Raw genomic sequence first — 6,997 nt, 5'->3', positions numbered from 1 at the left:
GTATTGTTGGATACTGACACAAGAGGCATCAGATGTTGAGTACAAATGAAAATCTGCAGAAAGACATTTTTAGGTCAGTTGAATGAACACAACGTGTCAGCATCATTATGTAATTAAACATGCTACATTCAATAAAAGTTAATTTAATGTTTCTCCAACTTCCTATGTGATGCAGTGAATCTGAAATGATCTTTGCATTCAGCTTGAAGTTGGCATCATAATCTCCAATTTGTTTTCAGGAAGCAAACCTTTTAGAAAAAAAATATTATTGTCCAGTTTTACCATCATGAATACAGAAGTAGCTAGAATTTAAGGGGCAATGCAGATCTCAAAAGTTTGTAGAGTTGAAATTGCACAGATGAAGAATTTGAGGATGAAATGGAGGATGGAGAGGGAGAATGTGAGCAGTGCAGAACTGTTGATTGTGAAGCCCAGGGGACAGTTGAAATCAGTTGAGTTATGATTGGAGTGCAGCTCTGCAAGCATATACATTATGGGCATAAGAATCTTGAAGGGGAGGAAAAATATTTGCTCCATAGTTTCGCAAGAAAACAGGTTGACACAAGGAATAAAATGAGAATCTGGACAGGAGAACAAAATAATTTTCCAATTCATTTCAACATAAGCATCAGCTTTAATTTTTATTTTGTTAGATTGACATAAGTGTTCAATGTATCAGACAATTCCAAGTTGAATAGTGTTTAGTTGACATACTGCAAAAAAAAACAAGAATAATGTTATAATTGAAGTATATTAATGATATATGTGTAAGCACGACCTTGGTAAGAATTACAGATGATGCATTATAAATGTTTAATATTTGCACTTACTTCATCAAATATAAATTTATGGCGGTGCCCATCCTCATGGCGAACCGGCCCTGCTTGTATCACCATTTGGCGGGGCAGCCATGGGGAAATGACATCGTCAGAGGTTTCTTTCTGACTCCAGCATCCCTCCCAGCATGCACCCTGGGCAGCGATTATGACATCACAATGCACCAGGTGACTGAGCTCATGCTGCCCTTATAGGGATAAGCTGAAATTGAATAAAAACAGTCGTTAATGACCCTCAACATGGTGGCTGTGTTTCTTCCACTGCTCACACCACCACAGTGGTGACCCTGACGAGCCCAGACGTTTTTCTGGACTAAAAACACCATGGCTTCAGCAGAGGTTAATGCTGTCTCATTCAAGCTTCCCCCCTTTTGGACCCACCAACTGAGAATGTGGTTCGGGCAGGTGGAAGCACAATTTGAACTCCGCAACATCTCCTCAGGTGCCACAATGTTCTATCATGTCATGAGTGCTCTGGACCAAGATACGGCAGCGAGGGTGGACGACATCATCCACCACACCCCGGCTACAGGCAAGTACACCACCCTCAAAGACCTGCTGCTTGGAACTTTCGGGCCAACTCCCCAGCAACGGGCTTCCAGGCTCCTTCACTTAAATGGGCTTGAAGACCGTAGTCCGTCAGCGATGATGGGTCAAAATGCTGGCCCTGGCGGAAGACCACAAGCCTTGTTTTCTCTTCCTCCAGATACTCTTGGAACAGATGCCGGAGGACATCCAGCTGCTCCTCACAGATGAAAACTTCTCGAACCTGAGGAGAAAGGCAGCCCGTGCGGATGCCCCCGGTGCATGAAGAGGGAGAGCGAGGCAGCACTCAACCAGGTGGCATGACCAGGAGCCAGCCGACCGCAAGCCACTCCCAAGACCAAGCCAGAGGACGGCCAGTCAACCTGGTGTTTCTACTACTAATGCTGGGGAGCACAAGCACGTAAGTGCTGCCAGCCCTTCAGGTTTCAGGGAAACAACCAGGCCAGCCTCCGTTGATGGCTGCAATGGCTGGCCACACAAACAGCCTCCTTCATGTGATGGACAGATCCACCAGCCGCCGATTCCTGGTGGACACAGGGGCTGAGCTCAGCGTCCTTCCCCCCCACAGCATTAGAGACTTGCACCTGATCTCGACATCCAACCCTGAGGGTGGCCAACGGCTCCACCATCAGGACCTATAGCAACCACAGGGCACAGATCCAGATCGGAAAGGAGAAGTTCAACTGGAGGTTCGTTCTAGCCTCTGTAAGCACTGCGCTGTTAGGGGCCAACTTCCTCAGAGCTCACAGCCTATTGGTTGACGTGAATGGCAAAAGGCTGGTCAATGACAGAATGTTCCACTCCACCCGACTGGACACAACAGAAGCCTGCATGCTTGAAATCGTCACCGTAGCCGCTGCCAGGAACGTGTTTGATGAGATCCTCCAGGAATTCCCTGCTCGGTTCAACGCCACCCTGCCCCAGCATAGGGTCTTCCGACACATCCATGTTGATGTTGTAGGGCCCCTGATGGTGTCCAAGGAGGCTCATTACCTCCTCACGACGGTGGACCGTGCCACAAGGTGGCTGGGTGCCATCCCGATTAAGGAGGCCTCCACCGAGACGTGTGCCAGGACTCTGGTCAGCCAATGGATCGCCCATTTCAGAGTCCCGGCGCACATCACTAGCGACAGAGGGGCGCAGTTCACGTCTGCTCTGTGGGCTCAGATGTGGAAGCTCCTGGGGGTCGAGCTCCACAACACCACAGCATTCTACCCGCAGTCCAATGGGTTGGTGGTCAGGCTCTCCCGGACCAGACTGGACGGACGAACTACCCTGGGTCCTCCTGAGGATTAGGATGGCACCCAAAGAGGACCTGCAGACCTCAGCCACGGAGATGGTCTATGGCGCACCACTTTCCCTGCCGGGTGAGTTTTTTGGCCCAAACCCTGACACCATGGCCACCGACAAAAACCTGTAGGCGGACCTACGCATGCAACTGGCCTCCCTAGATCCCCCGGCATGCCACGGCACCCGGTCGTTTCTTTTCCCCAAAGAGCTCGACTCTGTCCAGTTCATTTTCATGTGGAGCGGGCCACAAGGTGCACCGCTACAGTGACCGTACGAGGGGCGATACAAAGTCTTGCAGCGGAACCTTCACCCTGGATGTTGGGGGGGAAGAGAGGAATTTTTTTATGGTGGACCGTCTGAAGGCGGCCCATCTAGACTTATCACAGATAAGGTGGCTGTGCCCAAGCACCGGGGCCAGCCGCCAAAGTGGCAGGACACGTAGCCGGTTCTGGGTTGTGTGGCGGCGCACATCCTCATGGCAAACCGTCTCCGCTTGTATCGCCATGTGGCGGGGCAGCCATGGGGAAATGGTGTCGTCAGAGATTTCTCTCTGACTCCAGCATCCCTTCCAGCGCGCACCCTGGGCAGCGATTATGATGTCACAATGCACCAGATGACTGAGCTCGTGCTGCCCTTCAATGGGCATGCTGAATTTGAATATAAAGTCATTAACGACCCTCGACGTAGTGGCTGTGTTTCTTCCACTACTACAAATTAATGTTTAAATTAAAAATTGCACGTAGAAGTATGCTGCAGTGTATTGACTTCCTACCCCTTCCAAGTTGAGGTACTGCGATTACAGCAAGACGAGGAAGGTGTCAGATGTCATTATGAATTTATATAGACAATTTCCTTTATTAAAAGAGGCTGTTGAAGCAGCAACAAAAGAATGTATGAATTTAAGCTGGGGATTTGTACATGAACTCATTCAACAACAGAAACTTGAGCCTGGAGTCAGTATGAAGCCTGGAGTCAAACCAAAAGCTCAGAGGTTTTCTTTATCAATGTCATTGGATCTATAAATATGCTTATTATGCAGCAGAAAATGCTCATCCTGCGAGTGGGCTGAATTCTTCATTTTGATTTTCACTTCAGAGTATCCCAATGATAGAGTTGCAGAAAATGGGTCATGTGGAAATAATTTGGTGCTTCTGTAATGTGCCTTGTATTACAAGGTGCTGGAAAAACATGGTAATACATTGGTGGGGGGGCGGGTTGCATCAGCTTTTCGTTTTTCAAGTTTTTATCCAGCTCCTTTTTAAAAGTTATTGTGCATTTTGCTTTAATCACTGTTGTTCATAAGGCATTCAGACCAGCAATATCCAGCCAATCCTGTCAATAGGCCCATTTGGGATTCCATCTTCTGCAAAATTTATGCCTTATAGTTACATTCACCCAACAATGTAGATTTGACTGATTTGTATAATTGAAATCACTCACAACTTTGCCTTTTTGCAACAAATCTAATCTAAAAAGAGCCACACACAATCTAAAAGAGGTGTTCCAATGAAAAAAGAAGTTAGGTTGTTCTTCTGCTCCATCCGTTCATCTAATCAATTATTCCTCGAGGGTTTTCCCTATTTTTCCTCCTGACTTTGCAGTTCTTTCTGCATTAAAGGCATTCAGCATTGGGTAATATTGCATTTATTCGCTGAATAATTAATGAAAATTTATTTTCTAATTTCATGAAGAAATGAAAGAAAGTAGAAGAGCTGACACATATTTTGGAGATTTCCCTTTTGATAATACCTGTGTATGTTGTTTACATTTGTACTTTGAGTTGATTTTTTTCCCCACAGCCAATAAGTAGTAATTCTGCCTCGCCCACAGGAAAAAGAATCTCAGGGTTGTACGTGATGTCATATATGTACTCTGACAATAAATTTGAAATCTAAGTGTGGGATCAATGAAACCATATCAGGTTGGCCAAGGTACACAACATAGCCACAGTCTGTGCCTGTATGTAAACAAAATTGACATTGGACTACTTTGGAAAAACATTAATGCTGTTGAAGAATTCCTTTCATAATACTGGGTGAGAGAAATCTAAAGCATGTGGACATTCAACCAAAGGTTTTTCAGGGTGCTTCCTACTCCAATCTCAATTTATAATGATGAAGATGTAATTCAGCCAGCTCTCCACACATCCTGCCATTTGTTTTTCTCTCATATTCCATCAACCCCCATTTCATTCTTTCTACTTGTCTATCCTATGTTTCAATTTAACAAATTGAGATAAATCCAGAGCACCTCATCAAAAACTACACTGGGAAAGGATGCAGTCCATGGGGAAACATTCTAAGGTCAGGATAGAAAGCAGCTTACATGAGATGAGAGTCAGTAAAACCAACTGCTGTATTACCATGCCATCCTGATATCTGGCACTGTGGGGATTGGTAGATGCTGGATAAGTGTTTATTTTCCAGTTGCTTGAGACCCACTCTTACAATGCCCTGCATTAAGAATAAACAATTTCTAAGACAAAAAAACAACACTGTACCTAGACTAAACAAACTTCACTTGCATGAATTTATAAACCTAAAAGCATTTTACTTTATTTTCCATCACATTCTTTGAAAACATTTAATCATCGCTGCATCTGCAGTTCCTTCCCCTCCATCGAGCCGCACGAAAGACGAACAATAACATTATAGATAATTAACCCCCTCTCCCAAGTTTACAGATAAAGCCTCTGACCAAGGGTGATGCTTACTAAAAAAGGATAAGGAAGTCTACCCAGTGGCGAGCGGCATCAATCAGCTCTTCATCCTTGCTGATGCCAATGCTGTTTCCCACAACTTTATTCAAACAGCTGCTACGAGCAAAGAATGGCCAAGACACTTCATTGGCTGAATATTTGTTCCCATCTTCACCAAAGTTTTTTGTGTTACTTCAGAGAACATTTATTTTTATAATTTTAAACTTGTGTATTTTTTACTTGTTATTTTAATCTTATTTATTTTATTTTATTTTTATTTTCCTCAGTTTTTTTGCCTGTTGCTTGATACTGCTGTTAGGGTTAGCTGGTTGCTTGAATTATAGATAACAGGGATTTGGTATGACATCAAAAACCTTGGCAAATTTCTACAGATGCTTGATGGAATGTATCCTGACAGGATCCATCATGAACTGGTATGGGGACACCAATACCCCGAGCATAAAGTTCTGCAAAAGGTAGTGGATACAACCCAGGACATCACAGGCAAAACCTCCCCACCACCGAGAACATCTACCATCAGAGAGCAGCAGCAATCATCAAGGATCCACACCACCCAGCACATGCTCTGCTCTCACTGCCACCATCAGGAAAGAGGTATAGTTGCCACAAGACTCACACCATCAGGCTCAGGAACAGCTGCTCCCTCTCCACCATCAGACTCCTCAACAACAAACTCAATCCAGGATTCATTTAAGGACTCTTATTTTTGCACTTTAATGTTTTTCCCCTTTCTGTATTGCACAATTGTTTATATTTTATTATTTGTTTACAAGGGTTCATTGTGTACATTTTTTTTGCATTACCAAATTCTGCCTCACTTGCAGGAAAAAGAATCTCATGCTTGTATGTGATGTCATGTACTCAGACAATAATTCTGAAATCTGAACTCTTACTGTACACCTGGAATTTGCAACTCAAAATGAAGTGTCTGCACAGACCATTGATTTCAAGGCAACTCAGAACTGACAATAGCGATCACCCCAGCAAAAATTTCTGAGAGAAAGGAGGCTCTATGCCCCTAGCAAGACTTTGCACAATCAAAGGCACTCCTACACAAGATAGCATACATGGAGAGCAGGGGCAATAAACAATACAAACAGAAAAGGCTGCAAAAATAGCTTACAAAATTATGTTCCATGACTGAGCTTGTTATCAATATATAATTTATGCTTAAGATTTTAAAGAAAATTTAGGAACTTTGTAACTCTATAAATGCCTTCAACAATAATTAATTTGTTGCATATTCTTTTCTCTTAACATCAATGTGGAAGCTCTATTCCTCCTTGTAGTCTTTCATGATTAATTCATTGTGTTCACATGGGGCAAAGTATCCAATACACTGCTTCAATGTTGGATGCTATGATTTACCGTGAAGAGATCGATTGGGGTTAGGAGGCCTCAGGATGTGAAGCCATTTCTATCCCACTCCATCAGCAGAATGGTCACAAAAGCAAGGCCAAAGTTTGTTGGAAATCATATAATTACAAGAGGTTAGTGTGGCCCTAGGAGCTAGCTCAGAGATCAAATGAAATTCTTTGAGTCAGTCTGAGTAAGATCCAGCCTGTTATATTTTGTTTTCAATGAGGGCATGGAAGGAGTTTTGCCA

At 43.9% G+C, this 6,997-nt stretch overlaps 1 long non-coding RNA gene across 1 annotated transcript; it reads right to left on the bottom strand.

Annotated features, from left to right (window-relative positions):
- Positions 1 to 614: 614 nt before the first annotated feature.
- Positions 615 to 944, bottom strand: LOC138751839 (uncharacterized). The gene is made up of 2 exons (XR_011350226.1): positions 831 to 944; positions 615 to 713 (listed from the first exon to the last, which is right to left on the bottom strand). It is a non-coding gene; the product is annotated as an uncharacterized lncRNA (long non-coding RNA).
- Positions 945 to 6,997: the final 6,053 nt, after the last annotated feature.

Source organism: Narcine bancroftii, chromosome 1 (assembly GCF_036971445.1).
Source record: "Narcine bancroftii isolate sNarBan1 chromosome 1, sNarBan1.hap1, whole genome shotgun sequence".
Taxonomy (NCBI): Eukaryota; Metazoa; Chordata; class Chondrichthyes; order Torpediniformes; family Narcinidae; genus Narcine; species Narcine bancroftii.
The sequence above is the reverse complement of the archived record's forward strand: the minus strand, read 5'-3'. Positions and strand labels throughout refer to the sequence as shown.